This window comes from Chiroxiphia lanceolata, chromosome 24, assembly GCF_009829145.1.
Source record: "Chiroxiphia lanceolata isolate bChiLan1 chromosome 24, bChiLan1.pri, whole genome shotgun sequence".
Lineage (NCBI taxonomy): Eukaryota > Metazoa > Chordata > Aves > Passeriformes > Pipridae > Chiroxiphia > Chiroxiphia lanceolata.
In genome coordinates, this window is record NC_045660.1 from 3346699 (window position 1) to 3362359 (window position 15661).

The 15661-nt window shown below is 47.8% G+C and overlaps 1 protein-coding gene across 5 annotated transcripts in view; it reads right to left on the reverse strand.

Moving 5' to 3' along the window:
- Positions 1–15661, reverse strand: part of PHACTR4 (phosphatase and actin regulator 4) — a 64610-nt gene that overhangs the window by 45993 nt on the left and 2956 nt on the right. Inside the window, exon 1 of one of the 5 annotated variants that reach the window (XM_032710274.1) lies at positions 8475–8704. The exons of the other annotated variants lie outside the window; for them this stretch is intronic. The gene's annotated coding sequence lies outside the window, so the exon portion shown is untranslated. Of the gene's footprint in view, positions 1–8474; positions 8705–15661 lie in introns of those variants that run through there. 5 annotated transcript variants of the gene reach the window in all.

Here is a 15661-nt window from a genome sequence, read left to right on the forward strand (position 1 = left end):
TGTCACAGATTTAACATTTGATAACTGCAAACAGCAAATATTTTCCAGCAGCTCAGTAGCTGCCTGTGGGTGGCACAGTAATATAACATTACCAGGGAGGAACTGGGAAGGGAAGGGAGCTGAATCCTCCGGGGCTGCGCCACAGGGAAGGCGAGCGGGATTTTCCAATGCTTGTGCAAAGTAACCCTCAAAAATACTCATGGACACTGAGCAGAGTGTTGGAGTGGGAGTCCAGAGCCCCTATCACTCACAGATCTGCTTCTGACCAGCACAGAATCATTCAGGTTGGAAAAGACATCCAAGATCCAAGTCCAGCCTGTGCCCGGTGCCCACCTTGTCCCCCAGCCCAGAGCACTGAGTGCCATGTCCAGTCCTGCCTTGGACACCTCCAGGGATGGTGGATGTGGGACCCTGGACAAGGCCCTTTCTCTGTGCCCCTTCAAGAGGGGATTAACCTCTTTTGCAAGTCAATTCAAAACCAAATTAAAACTTGCAATACTCACATTTCCTAGAAACTTTCACCACAGTAGCACCTGGGCACTTCATTCATTTAATAAGTCAAACACACCAAGTTTTTCCATATTCCTACTTGAAACAAGACCACACAAAGTCTGACAAAGCCACTCCAGCCTCTCCCAGGTGTTTCAGAGCCATATTTACTCAACTCAGAACAATAAGCCAGCAGCCCATGGGAAAGCATGAACACAGCACAGCTTCTGTGCCAGCCCCCAGTGACAAATGCCATTTCTATTCAGCTATCAGTATGGAAAACACCTCTAATTTGCCTCCAGACCTTTTGGCAGCTGATCAACCACCCTGGAGGTGTGGATGCATGGAGGGGAAAAAAAAACCTGCAGCATGAACAGAGCAAACCAGCTTCTCTCCTTGCTGTCCTTGAAGCAGCTGCCTCAACCAAAAGTATCTCCCTGATAAAAGCAGAGGGTAAAATTAAAGCAGAATGGCCCACTGGTGCAGAAGACAGATGCTCCTGTTCTTATCATCATGGAGCATCCAAAGGGCAAGGCATGGTTATTCCTTCATCAGCTACTTGATATAATAAAATATATTAAAGAAGTTCCAGACCAACACACACCACAATCTGTCAACACATGCGAACCCTCAAAACATGGTAATAAACTCCTATACTGCAGAAGGCAATTCCCACATTTTGCTGTTACCCAGAAGAGTCTGGGCACACTAGAAAGAGAAAAGGAAGGGAACTGATGTCTTTGTAAAGCAGTTTCCACAGAAGATCCCAGTTATCCAGGACCCAACTCATGTTTGCACAGTGGGACTAAAGAAAAGGAACCAGCTCGACCAGCACCTACTTCAGCAAAGCAAAAAATAATGGATATTTGAAGTGAAGAGCTCAGCTGCCCAAAATCTGAGCTGTATTTTCTATTTCCCCCTCTTTCCAAAAAGCACGAGATGACAAACTGAATTCTTGTCTATGTAAATCCATATTACAATGAATTTCAAAGCTGCTGGAGCCACTGGGGTATCCCCAGTTAGCTACAAAAACATCAGCTGAGCCTCTGCAAACCTGACCACAAGGTCTGTATAAATTAATTAGTGCAGTAATTGGAAGCACAGAGGAGGTGGGGAAATGCCTCAAGCCCAATTCACCTTTCAGAGAGGGTTATTTTAGTGCAAACATCCAGGAGTGTGGTCGCCGTTCCTCAGACCTGTGATTGTTAAGAACAGGAAGTCTTGAGGTGCCTTTTTTCCCCCCCACAAAGGTTATAAAACAACACACAACATGTGTGGAACACTGAGCATTTAAGATTCAAATTTCTCCCCCTCAATTAAAAAAAAAAAAAAAAAAAAATCAGTCTGATTGCCTTAAACCACCCAAAATGCAAGTCACCAATAAAAGGGTTTTTCACCCCAATTTCTTCCAGCTTGTGTTGCCACAACAACATGAATCCCAGTTGGGTTTTTTTTAAGGGGAAAAACCAGGGCTGCTCCTTTCCAAAAGCAACTGAGGTCAGCTTGCAGCCCCAATGAGATCCCAGCCCCAGCAGCACCACACTGGTTTCAGCTCTGGAATTGGCACATTTCCCTCGTGTCTTTCTGCACAACTGATTTCAGGACAATAGGGCTTGTCAGACATTAAAATTCCTCTGTGATCTGCACATACCTGTTCGTGCAGCAGTTCCTCCTTGTACCTCGCAGGGAATTTCAATTTACTCAAAAAAACCAAAACCAAACCAAACAAAAAAAAACAACCACAAAACCCTTCAACAAACTCCATCTGTACAGAACCACAGACACAGATAGAAAGGAGAGGATTAGTGACTCAGGGGGAAGGAACTGCAGCAGCCTGGAAGTGTGGGATAGTGTCTGAAACTCCAAAACAGAGCAGACAACAGTACATACCAAGTTACATTTCCCCCCAGTTTTAACAATTAGCTTTTTAGTGTGTACAGAGACCAGGGAGGAATCTCACACCTCTGTCACAAAGGTTGATCAGAGAGAAACATCATCACGTTTGTTGGGTCTCAGCACTGATTCAGCAAAAAGGCTTTCCTGCTTCCAAAGAAGCTTCTGAAGTAGCAGAATCAGCCTCGACAACCCAACAGGACCTTCCAGGCAAACCTGCATCTTGGGAACAAAATCCTGGAGCCATGAGGTTCATAAGGGGACTGGAGCCCCTCTGCTGGGGGGGGGTTCACCTGGAGAAGAGAAGGCTCCAGGGAGAGCTGAGAGCCCCTTGCAGGGCCTAAAGGGGCTCCAGGAGAGCTGGAGAGGGACTGGGGACAAGGGATGGAGGGACAGGACACAGGGAATGGCTTCCCAGTGCCAGAGGGCAGGGAGAGATGGGATATTGGGAAGGAATTGTTCCCTGTGAGGGTGGGGAGGCCCTGGCACAGGTTGCCCAGAGAAGCTGTGGCTGCCCCTGGATCCCTGGAAGTGTCCAAGGCCAGGTTGGATGGGACTTGGAGCCACCTGGACTAGTGGAAGGTGTCCCTGCCCATGGCAGATAATCTTTACAGTCCCTTCCAACCCAAACCATTCTGGGATTCACTGATTTTAACCTGATGAAAGCCACCAAAAAACATGAACTCAGCCCTCTGCTTGCTCCTGTCAGCCAGGAAGGATCCAAATGAGTTGGTTTGGATGCATCCAAACAAAAACCTCCATCCCAGACCCACCATCGCAGGAGCAGCTGAGGACTGTGGGTTGCACATATCTGGGCTGTACATAACCTGTGTCTGTAACACACACCCAGAAGGCACAAAATAACAGGGTTATTTATTTCTCTCTGGCTTCTGGGGTAAAATTCAAACCACCTTTGCCTTCGTTCTGTGGTTTCCATTTTCGTCAGACTTTCAATGAAAATGAAGCAGTGCTGTGGTCATGGCCCTGCAATTATGACTCGATACACAACTTCATTTGCAACCACCATTTCCTCCCCAAAATGAGGCCACTTTTGGCCTCAGCAGCTGCAGAGGCAGCTTGAAAACTGTTTCTTTTTAAGAAGCGACAGGAATGAGCTCAAACCCCATCAAAGAGGAATTTGTTAGAAAGCTCACCTGAGCTCCTAAAACTCCAGCAGCAGTGGAGCTGAATTTGCAGTCCTGCCCTATGGATCTTTCCAAAAGGACCCCTTGCCCAACTGCTTCCCGGGATACACAGACCACAGGGGGTGTGAAATCTGATTAAACCCCCCCACTTTCCTCACTGCAACACTGCAGCACAAACCAGGCACCTCTGATCAAACTCCACACTGGGAAGGCAGTGCAGTGTTCCCACTTGAATAAATGTGAGACACAGGAAACCTGTGTGGTGTAGGTGTCTTTATCAACATGTAGAGTCAACGCTCTTTAACTGGGCACAGCTCAGCTATTTGAAATTAAAACTCTTCCTGAATGGAAATCACCTCACTGAATCTACAGGAACCATGAATTTCACCTTTTGAGGTAGATTTTGCCAAGCAGTTCAGGTAGTTTGTAAATCAGCTGTAGCCTTGCTTTTTCCTTCAGTCTCACCAGCATAATTTCTAATTAATTCTAATTAAGGTATCAAATCTCCTTAAAGAAACCCTCCCCAGGCAATTTATTACTCTTAAAGCTCCAGCTTTAATAAAAAGGTGCCCTGGCCATAACCAGGAAAACAGAGAAATTAATTCCCACTACTGATCTGGCAAAGTCTTTATAACAAAGTGCAGGCAGCGAGGCATCCCACTGTGAAAATAAGGCCATAAAGTCCCTGAACAAGAACATTTCCTTAAAAAAAAAAAAAAAAAAAAAAAAAGATAATTTGTACTTCTCGTGGCTGTGCACAAAGTTTATGAAGCAGCAACAGTGTTTGCCTGAGGATGGTGCTTAGTGCAGCCATCTGAGCTGAGGGGCCCTGGGTTGATTTTAAACTCAGAGGAAAGCTGTGCCTTTCCTAGTGCTCTTCCAAGGGTTAGGGTTCCATTCACACAGAATTGTGGAATGGTTTGGGTTGGAAGGGACCTTAAAGAACACCCAATTCCAAAACCTCCTGCCATGGGCAGGGACACCTTCCACTAGCCCAGGTTGCCCAGCACATGGTCACTCACCTTCCAGATCTGTGGGAGGTTTTGATCTGATAAACTCCTTCAAATAATCTGAAATTAAAGTTTAAATGGCATAATCTTAAAGGCAGTGATCCCCTGGAACTCTCCCAAGAACAGGAAGGTTTCAGCTCTCAGTCTCTCACTGCCACTCTCACCCTCCATTAGAGATGACATTTCCCAGCCAACACGTTTGGCTGCATTAAGAGCTCAGCAAAACTATCACGGCTTCTTTCCAGCCACAAAAGGACCTTTCACAGTAACAATGGCTAAAAAAAACACCCAGCTGAAGTGGCAAATCTCTCCTCGTGCCCTGCAGGCAGATGAGCTGACCTGGGCCAGGGAGGCAACCAGGGAAAACTGTGCAAATCAAACCAAGGGAATCATTGCAACTGCAACAGCAGAGAGGACGTGGAAGGAGGGGATATCAAGAGTCTCAAACATTCCCAGGGCACAGAAGCTGAGGAAATGCCTTTGGATGGGCTGTATTAACTGGAAGGTCACTGGCTCTGCATACCTGGCACAGTGAAAACCTGGTTCACAAGCAGAGGATCCACCAGATGTGCCTTGGACAGGAGCACTCCAGGTAAATCCCAGCCCTGCTCAAGAACCAGCACACCTGGGGGGTTTGGCAGATCACCTTGAATCAATCCATCTCAAAGCTATCAGGAATTTTATATACACCTCACAATTTTATAACAGAAGTCCAGTATTAGAAAGAGCCTTAAAATCCAGTGAGGAAAAAAAAAATCCTTGAAAAATAAGCAGCTTGAAACAGCTGTGGACTTTCTGGTGACTTCTCTTAAACAGCCTTTCTGTTCTGTCCAAGCTGCTGTGTCCTTGGACATCAGAGCAGGTTCATTTTGTGACTCCCCAGCACAGTTATCAGCCAGCCAGGAACTGCTGGTTTGCTCAGCAAACAGGACCTTCCCAGAGGTGCCAGCACCAGGAATGGCTACAAAGGAACCCCACTCCCTCCACCTCCACCAGCACTCCCAGCAAATCCTGAACAAGGTTTCTGGGAAGGGAGTGAACTGTATGTAAGAGCAACAAAGTAGATGAGAAGGAGCAAAACTGAAGGAGAAAGTCATGACTGGCAAAACATAATGTGGAAAAGGCACAGCAAGGAAAAACGTTAACACTGGGTCATATAAATGGAACAAAAAATGCCTTGCAAGGTTTTTAAGGCTTCACAGGTGGCTGTGAGTGAGCCCCAGGTGTTAGAAACCTGCACAGCCCGTTGTACAATGGCCAAAGGAAGTGTTTGTGCAGGTGACCCTGACCCACAGTGACAGGTTTACTGAAGGGAAACTTGTGTCTGCAATGAAAGTGGTGCTGAGGAAGAGTTTTGTGGTAAAAAGGACGTGAAGCTGGATCCAATCTGCCCCAGCTTTGCTCAGTAAATGAGTGCTGCCAGGACTGGGAGGTATCCTTCCCCTCTGCCACAGCTCCAAGTTGGATGGATGATGTCACTCATTTGAAGGCTGCAGAGGGTGTTTATCAGCCAGCTTTGAGGTTTGCCTATAAATAGAGATTTCCTAAATGGCTTAATCCGAGGAACACTTCAATTCACAAAGAAGTGCCCACAAAAAAAAAAAATCAGTGTTTAGATACACAACAGCTTCCCTGGAGCACAGGAGCTGTGAGACACCCACACAGCACCCAACACAAACTGACAGCAGCTTTCAGAGGGACTCCAGCCCACAGGTTTGCATCCTCCCCACCCCAACAGCCAGGAATGACATGCAGAAAGCTGCAGGAGCTCTGCCAGCTCTCAGGAATTTAAGTAACTGTAAATTTATTTGCTGGAACCTGTACCTGCACCTCTCTGAAGCCTCTCCTGGTCCCTCTGGATGGGTCAGGGAGCTCCAGGGAAAGGCAGCCCATGGACCAGGAAGCTCAGACCACTCAGCCATAACACAATCCTACTTCCACCCCAGTTTCAGCAGCCAACAGGAATGGAAAGACTGGTTTTAACTGCCCTCCCCATCAGTGTGGCTTCCTTTCAGCCTTGTGTGAGGTCTGGTATTAACTATCCTGCTGCAGAGTCAAGCTCTGAGTAGCTTTTACTACAGAAGTAACTAATGAGGTCTCAAATTACTTTATTTGCAGCAGAGAACCCACCACAAAGAACCAGAACTTCCCTCATGTCTTACAAAATATAATACTGTAGTGTACTTGGGATAAAAATCAGCTTTTTACCAGGAAAAAGCAACCTGGTCTGCTGGAAGGTGGGTTGGAATGAGATGATCTTTAAAATCCCTTCCAGCCCAGGCCATTCTATGATCTGTGGGAGCCAATGGAAAGAACAGGCTTCCCACAAAAATGAACAGCATGGAAAGGCCACCAGTATAAACCCGTGGAGCTCAGCACAGCCCCCTCCAGCACCTGCAGCCTCACAGCTCTTTGGGGCCAGTCTGAGCTGAAAGTGGAACTGGAGGAACAGCTCGACCTGGAAACTTCCTGGAGGGAGCGATTCAGGGTGAGGGGACAGAGGCACAACCACAGGAACGGCCCTGGAACCCCAAAATACCCCTGTGCAGAAGGTAATTAAAGCTGTGGTTCCACAGGCTCTGCCTCTCTCGGCACCAGGGAGCAGCTGACCCCGGTCAAAACCAGCCTGGTGCAGAAGCAGCTGGTTTGAATCCAGCTCAGTTCCTCAATTTGTCTTGTCACATGGGCCACAAAGCAGTTGTTGGAGAATAAGGGAAGGCAGTGAATGCCCAGGTCCTGTTCAGCACTTTGGGGTGTTTACACAGCTGCAGCCCCAAACAGGGCTCTGACAGCCTGTCCTTACAGGGAAGGGGTAGGACTGGGTTTGGAAGGCATCAAGTGAGGCTTCCCAGCACCAAACAGCCTGGAATCATCAGATCCTGCCCGCTCCTCTGTTCCTTTTCCCACAGCAAACACCACAGGGAAGGTGTCACCCTCATCTCTCCAGTTCAATCACCAAGCCATGAGTGTCTATCCTACATATCCTCAGAGAACGGAATTCCTGTGACAAAACAGGATTTTCTACTCTCATTTATAAAATTATTTGAGATCTCTGCTACAAAAGTATTCTTAAACTCTTTCAATACACTTGTGAACAACCTGAAGCATCTGAACACCCGAAGCACCAACAGATCCCAAGGCACCAGGATTTGCCAGCCCCGGGTTTTGAAATGAGCAGGACCTTGGCTGATCATAACCCAAGGCCAAGCATGACCCGGGAATTCCAGTTCAACCAGTTCCACCCTTTCTACCCCCTGGTTCCTCCCCTCTTCTTGGAAAAACAAACAGCAACAAAACCCTGCCCCAATCTGTACCGGAATAAACAATTCCCTGCGATGAAAAGCCACCTGGACCCCCCCCCCCCCCACAATTAAAAGCACTTCCAAATTCCAGCTCTCCCTCAGCCAGCGCAGATGGACACACCAGGCACGCACAGACACCACTCTGCTCCCAGCACAGCCTTTGTGCTGCTCAGACACAAAGCCTGATGGCAGAGCTGTTTTGTTAAGGGATCACAACATAAACCAGCAATTCTCCAGCCACAAAAACAGCTCAAACTCGCTCCCAGGCCAATTAAATTCCAATCTGCTAAAACACACAGGCTCTCTGTGGCTTTTGGGGACCGCGGCTCTCCGCTGGCAGATCACACCCCGGGATCCAACTGACTGCCCCACATGGCCCCAGATGACTAAATTTAATGTGCAGTGGCTCAGATTTTTCACTTTCTTGCACACCCTGCAGGAAGGAAATAACCCCTCTGCAGAGGAAGCGATAGCAACAAACTGCTGAGATGGGAACTGATCCCTGCCTCGCTCGCTCCTCCAGGACCTGCCCCCTAATCCCTCAAGTCTGCAGGGATTTAGGGTAGCCCTGGATTCACAGCAGGAACAGGGCTGGCAAATGGAGGCCTGGCCACCAGAGACTGCTGAATACTCACACAGATCCTGCTGCTGCCTTTGCCAAGACACAGAATCGCTGCCCTGCAATGCACACTGAGCTCAACAAGCACCAGACACCAGAATCTCCTTCCCTGCTTGTGGTTCCTGTGCTGTTTAGCAAGTCTGGCCATCTGCAGAACGCTTCCATTTGGAGCTGGCTATCCACAGGATGGATTCCTGCCGTGGTTAATCATTCCCCCAGCAGACCTGAGGCAGATCTGGTGTCCCACAGCTCCCAGTCCCTCCCAGAAGCTGTGGGCTGGCACAGCCCTCGTGTCCCCAGACAGCACTGCCCTGGTGCCACCCACCCTCCCTCCCTCTTGGGGAAGGGCTCACATTGCCCAACACCAATTCTCCCAGTCTCTCAAGTGCACTGGGATCTCTATCCACAAGATCCATCCTATCAGGGCAGCTCAGGAACTGTTCTGTGAGCTTTTGGCTTTCAGCTCAGCTTTCTTTGAAGGTAAATGCTAATATCCTTTAAAAAAAAAACCCCAACAAATCTGATCCAAACCCAGACTCATCACTGGTATGAATCACACAGCATTATTAATTCTCCTGCCCGTCAAAACAGAAATGTCTCACCTTGCAAAACAATTGCTGTGGTTGCCCAGGCTCACAAAAATCTGTCCCATCTGTTAAAAAGCTGAGTGCACTGAATGAAACTATTTGACAAGCACTCTGCTGAAAGGCAGCAAACATTTCACCCCACAAAGGCTACTTCAAACCCAGACAGCGATTACAGGCAGCTCAGCTCGGTTCCTATCAGCCAGCACAAACACAGCCTTCCAGCAAGGAATTCTTTTTGAAGACAGAGCCTGTGGGGACACTGAGTTTAAGGATCAAGCCTGCAACTCCACAGAACCAGCTTCAGAAGATCTCATGCCCCAAACTGCTACAATCAAAAAGCAAGGAGCAAAGTGTTCCCGCCGACAACAGCGTAACAGAAAAGGCAAATAAACCAAGATCTCCACTTTACCTGCAAAGTCTGTGCAACAGGCAAAGCTTCTCTGATCTCCCAGTGCAAGGGACACCCACAATAACACAGGAGTTATTCCCCACGGAGGGGGAGACACGAACAACCCCCACAGAGCTGAGCAGTGCCGACATCCACCACTCCAACTCCTCGTGCACCACGTTCCCAACTGCCTTGGTGCTGGATTTTGAACAGCAGGTTCACCCCCATGGTTCATCTCAGGGCAAAAGTCATTGTGCTGCTGGTGAGCCCCATGCACACCAAGCACAACAGTATTTAACCAACACCCCCCTGACAGACTCTTGGCAATGGACCCCTCTGCTTAATGCAGATACAAATCCATTCCCAACAGGTTCCTGTTTCAGCTGCCCTCGCTGTCACAAGCACGTCATGTGCCACATCAGAACCAGAGTTCTGGACAAGGAAGCTTTAATTGCTTTTAAAGTGCTCACACTCAAAACAGGGCAAGGATGAACAGAGGGGACGATCGGTGCCAGCAAACGACAAGCTGTCACACTTCCCCAAGAGCAACCCCAAAAAGCAGCTTCAGACAAGGTTTTGTTGAAGCCCAACCCCTCAGCAGCACCATCAGCCATCCCAGAGGACCCTCATCCCACTGAGGGATCCATCAGATAATGCCCTTCTCCAGGATCAACGTTCTTCTCCAGGTTCAAGAACACACTAATATTTTTATAGGACACCAGAGCAAGGTGACATGTGGCTCCAAATCCACACAGAAACACCATCCACCACATTATCTTGATGATGCAAATCAAACCCCTTGCTGCTGGCACTAAGAATGAAGGCTCCAACAGCTTCCTGCAGCAAAGTCACCTTGGAAATACCAAAGAATATGAGTTTTCAGTAGGACAGAACTAAACCACACCGGTAAAGAGTGTCCCAATAACTTCTGAGCCACCAGATAATGTCAGACCCTGAGGGAAGGGTTTGTGGAGAGCACAGGAGGACTCAAGTCAGCTACAATCACAAGTTCTGTTATCTTAACTGGTGATCAAAAGGTAGCAAGATGAACATCCACACCAACATAAGGAATCCTACTCTGCATTTACTCAGCAGTGCAGCCACACAGCACCATACAAACCAACCCAAGGCAATGCCACAGTATTAAAAATGATACTACTATTAAAAATAACACTACTCTTAAAAAGCAAGAGCTGTTTCAGCCCTCATTACACGCACCACAAACGCAGAATATCCTCCAATATTATCCCCCCGTAAAACTGACTCTGCTCAGCAAAACCACGGGAATGAATCGGCCACAAAATTCCCACACACCCACCGTGGACTGGGAGTGAACTCCACCCTCCCATGAAAGGTTTCACTGCTATAGAAACTGTGATTAAATACCCAGAGCCATGAATCAGCCACCTGAAACAAGGGTACGCCTCAGCGGGCACAGCAGCACTGATATTTCGCCTCCCCCAGCCCCCCAAAAACTGCAGCCTCGTGCCAATAAACAGCTTTATCCCCACATTCCAGCTCCCACAGACATTCCATGTTCCTTACCTTCGGGGTTGGCTTAGGGGCTCCCCTGGTTTTGCTGCACACGCCCGTTACAGGAACAGCAAACAGGCTCCAAAATCCATTTTGCCACAACTGGATAAAGCACCTAAAACCCAACCCCTGGTGCCTCTGGACCAGCTGTGCCCCTGCACTGCAATTCCAATCAAGCCTGCAGAAAAAGCAGGAGGAAGATGGCAGGGCTTACCAGCAGTTCCCCAGTCTGGTCTCTGAACAAAGTGGATTTAAAAGAGGTTTAATTTTCCCAGAGACTAATGCTCTCAAATCGGAATAAATCCTCCAAAAGAAGAGATTATCCATAAATTTACTAGTTAGAAATGTTAATATATCCAGTGTTTATGCAAGGACTGCTGCTCTCCATGCAAGAGTAGCACCTATAGAATTCCATATTAAAGGAGGCACAGATTTCTGGGGGTTTCTGCCCCACCTCCTTTTCTATGCTAAAATGTAGCACAGCAGCTTTATAAATCCCACTTCCCAAGAGCAGCAGGAATTTGCTGCAGAATCAAGGCAAACTTGTTCCCATTTCACTGGAGAAGCTCTTGAAAAAACCTCCCTTGCAAAAGAACTTAATACAAAAAAAAAAACAAACCAACCAAAAAACCACAAGATCCACAGGCAGAAAAGCCCAGTGTAAAACCTGAATAAAGACTTATAATAAAAAAAAAATTGCAGAGTTAAAACTTCAAATTACACATTCACAAAATACAGGACGAGGTGCAAATGAAGAAACAACTCCCTGAACCTGATGCTGGACTTCCCCAACACATCCCAGCTGCTCAAATGGTTCCTTCCTCCTGTTATTCATATTCCATTTACTAAAGGTCCCACCTACACACATAGTAGGATGGGACCCAGACCAGTAGAACCTGCTAATTATGGCCCTTTAGGCTGAGATGAATTAATTTGTCCCTCCAGCTAAGAACAGGAGGGTGACTACACCCTCACTAAGCACTAATTTCAGAGAGGACAGACAGGAGGATGAAACAAGGAAAAAGTGACTTGTCTGACATCAAACACCACGGCAGCAACATAACTGGGAGCTAAATCAGGCCTCCTGTCCACACAAACATCCTTATTTTCCCTGGACTCACAGCTGATAGGTGGAGAGAACCCAGTCATTAAAATACAAATTGAAGGCTCCCTTTGGAAGCTGAAAGCAGGTGAGGAACAACACTGATTAGTGTAATCACTGGTGTCAAATGGATCCTCAGAGCACTCCATCCCACTTCCCAAAGCCTGATGTGCTCACACAGGTTTTGGGAAGCCTGACAGATGACCAGGCTGCAACATGTTCAGGACCAGCTCAATTAATTCATCCTGGAAATTCCATTTCTTTCTACCAGATGTATCCCATAAGTCCACCAATATCCTCAGAGAAGCTGGATACTTAACACTCCCAAATAACAGCCTCCCTGGGTGAGGGACAGAAGAACCTCAGGTATCAGCAACTGAGCAGTCCCTGCATTTATCCTCATAGTCAGGAAAAAAATCCTGTATTTATAAGACAAGTGAAGTGGAACAATGATAACAAAAAACCACTTTTTATAATGTCAGGTATGGGGTTTCCTGAAGTTTCCCTGCTCTGCCTGTGCTGAGCCTATTAATTGCCTCCACTTTGCTCTGAACAGGTACAGAAAAGCCATCCTTAACTCCAAAACTGCTGGAAAACAGCACAAGGCAAGACAGCCTGACCCACTCACCTGACACTTCCACCCAAAGGTGGATATGGCTCTGAGAAGGCACAGCTGAGCCAGGAGAAATCCCATTTACACCCACCTGTAATCTCAGGGTTCCTGTCCATAATTGTGGGACTGCATGCTAAAGACTGATTTGGAATTACAAGATGAAAAATTCCATGACCTTGCTCCCCCTCTGACCCTGATCCACAGGCAGGAGGAACAGGATACAGAGCAAGTCAGGAGCAGGATATAAGCACTAATTTGACTCTGAGCACAAGGTAAGTGGAGCTTTCATGACCCTACAGGGAATGTGCCACTTCTCACCTGCTGCTGATCAAAACATGTAAGGGAAGGAGACTCTGCTTCTAATTATTTGTTCTCTCTTCTGGCATCACACAAACACCTTTTACGGGGGAACAAACCTAACAAGAGTTGGACACGATGCTTCTGATGGGTCCCTTCCAACTCAGCATATTTATGATTCCATAACAGCCCTTTTCCTGCTCCTGCTGTTTCCCACCTACCAGTAAATTACACCTGGTTTGGAACAGACACTAAACTTCATATCCACGACAATAAAAGCCCACATTTTCTAGCACAAATCTGACAGATTATCACTACTTCAGTAATTATCATCCTCCTTCTTGGTCCCAGCTGATAAAGAGAACCTCGGCAGCACAAGGTCACTCCATCCAGGAGCACGGAGCAGGAATTCTGTGGATCCATCCAGATTTCCACTCTCAACACTGCAGCAGAGCAGCTTTAAAAATGCATTCCCACAGAACCTGAGGCAGCCAGCAAAGACCAGCCCAAACCCTCCTGACCTTGCTTCTGTCCCAGAATCCCAGCGAAGCCTCTCCTGCACTGGGATCCGAAGGCTGGCAGGTGACAGCTGTACCTGCAAACCCACTGCAGCAAAACAGCCAGAGCTTTCACACAGCTCTGGAGAGGAGAGGGATCGAGAACAACCCCCCAGCAGCACTTCTGTGCACCTGCAGGGGAGCTCCTGCCAACACAGAAATAATATCCATCCAATCCCACCTCCCACAGCTGATCCCCCCGACCTGCATCGGCGACTTCAGCCGGTGACCAACACCCCTGACTTGGTTTTGAGGAGGAGGATTAGTCAAGAGAACAACCTCCAAGGGCACGTGAGTGCAGCCAAAGTCCCCTGAACACTGGCACAGTGACTTTCCTTTGTTCAAAGCTCAAATTCTCCGACGGCGACAACCTTTGGCTTTACCCTCCATCCATAAATCCCTCTGGAAGCTTCACCTCCATGGCTGCTTCACATCCACGTCTGAGCCACAGCTTGTGATGCCAACCTCACATCCAGAATAACCCCTTTTTTTTGCTAAGACACCCTCAGTAACATGGTGCTTACCCTGAGCTTGCCCTGGCACTAAACACTCTGCAGGCACCAGCTCAGTCAGTGCCTCCCAAACTTTGATCCAAGTTTACAAATCAAGGCTTCTCTGTAGGATTCAGGCCAAATTTTTTTCTTGCTTGCACCCTTAAAAGCTAAGGGAGAGAACTGAAGAGAGAAAAGCACATTAAAGAGAGGTTCACTCCTCCCACAGATAAGTGTGAGGTGATGAAAGACGCCCATATGGGGCTGGCTGGTTTAAATCAATGCTGGGGATTAATCTTGCTGGATTTTAGACAACTAAATCTGTGGCAACACAGCTCTAATTAAGGGCATCACTTTTGGGGATTGGTTAGAGGAGAACCTTGCAGACAAGTGAGGTACTGGCAGCAAGAGGTTCCTGCTTTTAGCAGCAGCTTTTTGGAGCTGGCAGTGAAAAGGTTCAAACCCTCAGGTCTAACGGCACTTCAACTTTACCAAAGTCCAGTGATCTTTCCCAAATCTGTTTCAAAAGGCACCGACTGCAGGAGGAGTGCCAGGCTTGCACAAACCCACCTCATCAGTATGCACCTTGTTTTGCCCCCTGACACTCAGCAGCCGCGGTTAATTAGTCCCTGATAATGAATTGCCCATCACGACTTCGCAGTGCAGCTGGTAGGTGAGCGATTCCTAACTGTGTTTTGGAATCAGCATTCCAAAAGCACGAAACACAAAAGAATAAAGTTAACAATCTGTTTACCCGCTCTCCCCCTCCTCCAGTAGCTGCTGCCAGCCAAAGGCTTGCGGGGAAAAAAGAATAAAATAAATCTATTTGCAGGGTTCAGCAGAGAGAAACCGCTTGGACTGCTCTCAATTTTCGTATCTTTGCCACCGGGGCTTCGTGTTATTTCACACAACTCATTCAAGTTGGGAGATGAAGCCTGTTCCTCTGGCTAATAGCATTAAAAGCCTCTCTCTGGAGATAATTAGTCCTCCCTCCCCCATCCCGTCCCCGGTGGAAAGAGCGGAGAGTCACCAACAAACAAAGAAATTCAGGCCGTGACAACCAGGCTGGAGCTGGGGCTGAGCTGCCTCTCACCTCCCTATCTCTGGGCACCGCTGAGAATCAAACCCAAGTGACACCACAGGCAATAAACCCAACAACACGAGAGCAGCACCTGCAGATTCATCAGGGCTTCGTCATTTAGAAACCAGGAAAAGGGCAATTCCTCATCCTGCAGGGAGCAAAACACCGACCTGTTATCGGCAGAGGTTCTGCGTGGTCACCTCCCGCCCCCGGCTCGTCCTGAGTCACTGAAAACCAGCAGATAAGAGCCAGAATTGGGAAACCTGCAGCCTTTTACCTCTGATCTCCAGCCATCAGCAAACCTCCACACTCAGCTCCTCCTGAGATACAACAGCTCCTCCAGGGCACAGAGAAAATGAAGGTCAATCACCGTTTGTAAAGCACCTCTGCTGAAGACTCCCGATGTTCTGTGTATTTATATGCTGGTTCCTCCCCCCCAGGAATCTGCCCTTGGATTTGGGGGCACAGTTTGGAAAGGGTTAAACCCCCAGCATGGTCCCAGATCATCCTGAGTCACTGAAAACCAGCAGATAAGAGCCAGAATTGGGAAACCT